The 3129-nt window shown below is 40.8% G+C and overlaps 1 protein-coding gene across 1 annotated transcript in view; it reads right to left on the bottom strand.

Annotated features, from left to right (window-relative positions):
* CASP3 (caspase 3) overlaps positions 1-3129 on the bottom strand; it is a 114499-nt gene that overhangs the window by 25262 nt on the left and 86108 nt on the right. The window lies entirely within an intron of this gene.

Here is a 3129-nt window from a genome sequence, read left to right as displayed (position 1 = left end):
ATTGTTCATCCAGCCTGTCCTATCCAGACAGGCCTGCAGAAACTAGCTTTTCATAGTTTCGTTCACTATGGGTATTTCCAATCATTTAGCCTTCATCTGTCCATTTGCTTTGCTTATTTGCATATAAAAGAATTCATTCATCCTCTCTAGTTCTGTCTCTCTAGCTCTTCCCCTCTCCCCCACGCATTGGTTTTATATCTTGCTGTCACACAATATGCTTTTTTTAGGTTCATTTAAGTCAGTGGTTCTCAACCTTCCTAATGCCTCGACCCTTTAATATAGTTCCTCATGTTGGGGTGACCCCCCAAACTATAAAATTATCTTCATTGCTACTTCATAACTGTAATTTTGCTACTGTTATGAATCGGGCAACCCCTGTAAAAGTGTCGTTTGACCCCCCCCACAGGGGTCATGACCCACAGGTTGAGAACCACTGATTTAAGTGTATTGAGCTATAATTTACATGTATAAAAGTCACCCTTTTTAGTGTAGAAACCAGAAAACCCATTCCCATTGAGTTGACGTCAACTCATAGCAACCCTACACAGCAGGGTTCCCAAGGCTGTGACTCTTCACAGGCACAGTCTCCAGGGACTCTGTTGGAGCATTTGGCAGTCTCTCGGACCTTGTGGTGAGCAGCATGCTTATCCAACAGTGTCACCATGGCCCCTTTTTTGGTGTAGAGTTCTATGCATTTTGATAATTCCTACAGCAATGGAACCACCACCATACTCATGATATAGAAGAGATCATTCATTATATTTGGTGAATGATTTTCACAATTGGTTCTGAACCACTGATAAAAAATAAAAGAAATAAAATGATTTTAAAAAAAACAACAGAAAATAGGTAAGTAGTTGCCAAAGACTCAGGGTTGAAAAGGTTGTTTACAAAGATATCTTGGGGGTGGAAAAATACCAATGGTGCTGAAGGAAGATGTTTAAACTGCACTGAATACATTAGCCAAAATCAAGGCTCCAGAATTGATGGAATAGCCAGTGAAATATTTCAGCAAGCTGAAGAAGCACTGGAAGCACTGACTCATCTATGCCAAAAAAAAAAAAAATTGGAAGACAGCTACTTAGTCAACGGACTGCAAGAGATCCACATTCATGCCCATTCCAAAGAAAAGTGACCCAACAAAATGCTCAACCATATAGTTGATATCATGCATGAGTACCATTTTGCTTAAGCTCATCCGACAATAATTGCAGCAGTACATTGACAGGGAACTGCCAGAAGTTCAGGTTGGATTCAGAAGAGAATGTGGAACAAGGGCTGTCATTGCCGATGTCATATGCATCTAGGCTCATAGAAGAGAATAACAGAAAGATATTTGTTTGTGTTTCATTGACTCTGCAAAGGCATTCAACTATGTGTCCCATAATAAACTGGAAATAACCCTGAGAAGAACGGGAATTCCAGTAACACTTTATTGTGCCCATGTGGAACTTGTACATGGATCAAGAGGCAGTCAGGTGAACAGAACAGGGAATATTGAATGGTTTAAGACCAGGAAAAGTGTGCATCAGTGAGATAGTTTATTGTGCCAGCCTGGCTGATAAACACAAGTGGGATTAACTGAAGGGCGGAGAGATAAATGGCTCAGTGAGCCTCGCCTTTCTTGTTTCTCGCTTTGATCATCGGACCAGTGTGCTGCTGCCTTGCTTGTTCTGTGCCTCAATTTACAGGCTACACTACCTGTGGGATGCCTAACCTGTGAACTGTGTCGCTGTAAGTTGAGGTCCCTTTAAGACATCTCTGGAGCTGGGAACTGGCGGTTGGCGACCTGGCTGACAGTTGGTGACCTGCCTTGTGATTGGCTGCTGTGCTGAGATAGCCTAGCTCTCTCTCTATGTAGAGGAAGACCTGGCAGCAGACTAGATTTGAAGGACTGCTAGTGTCTCACAACTCTCTCACGGGAGTGAGTTGCACTGAGCCATTTGTACTGCTTTATAATTTAATTGATTGTTTATTTCTTATGTTATCTATCTATTTATCTGTATAAATATATAACAAATTATTAGTGTTCTGGTTTTATTTCTCTAGAGAACCCTAACACAATCAGGATTGTATCTTGTCACCATATTTGAACATTAGGATTGTATCTTTTCAACATACTTGTTCAATCTGTATGATGAACAAAGCATCAGAAAAACTAGCTTATATGAAGAAGAACTGGGCATCAAGATCGGAGGAAGGCTTATTGACTTTTGATGACCCAACCTTGCTTGCTGAAAGTGAGGAGTAATGAAAGCACTTTCTGATGAAGATCAAAGATTGCAGCCTTCAGTATAGATTACAACTCAATGTAAAGACAATCCAAAGCCTCAAAACAGGCCCAGTAAGTAACATCATGATAAACAGCAAACAAGGTTGAATTTGTCAAAGATCCACAACCAATGCTCATGGAAGCAGCAGTCAAGAGATCAAAAGATGAGTCACACTGGCTAAATCTGCTGCACAGACCTCTTCAGAGTATTGAAGAACAAAGGTGATACTTTGAGGACTAAAGTGCACCTGACCCAAGGCATTGCTTCCTATGCATGTGAAAGTGGGACATTGAATAAGGAAGACGATAGAAGAATAGGTGCATTTGAATTGTGGTGCTGGAGAAGAATACTAAAAGTACCATGGACTGGGAACAGGACAAATCGGTCTGTATTGAAAGAAGGAAGGCCAGAGTGCTCCTTAGAGGTAAGAATAGCAAGACTTTATCTTACACACTAGAAGGACATCGTGTTTGGTAAAATGGAAAGGCAGTGAAAAGGAGGAAGCTCCTCGGTGAGATGGATGACACTGGGGCTGAATCAATGGGCTCAGGCATAAGAACAATTATGAGGGTGGCAGAGGACCATGCAGTGTTCCGTTCTGTTATACATATGGTCACTATGGTTGGGGCTGACCTGGTGGCACCTAACAACAACAATGTAGTTATCCCTCTTTGAGGGTGTCATATATATGGGATGATATCATATGCAATTTTTTTAGTCTGATTTCTTTTACTTAAAATAATATATTTGAGATTAAACCGGGTTTTTGTGTGTTTCAGCAATTTTTCCTTTTAATTGCCAAATGTGGTAGCTACATAATCTCATGTCAACTTGAAGGTATTAATTGTGAAGGGGG

The sequence above is a fragment of the Echinops telfairi genome, unplaced genomic scaffold (genome assembly GCF_000313985.2).
Source record: "Echinops telfairi isolate 266 unplaced genomic scaffold, ASM31398v2 ScPeMD7_9;HRSCAF=40, whole genome shotgun sequence".
NCBI classification, from domain to species: domain Eukaryota; kingdom Metazoa; phylum Chordata; class Mammalia; order Afrosoricida; family Tenrecidae; genus Echinops; species Echinops telfairi.
Note: the sequence above shows the minus strand (reverse complement) of the source record. Positions and strands in the feature narration are given on the sequence as shown.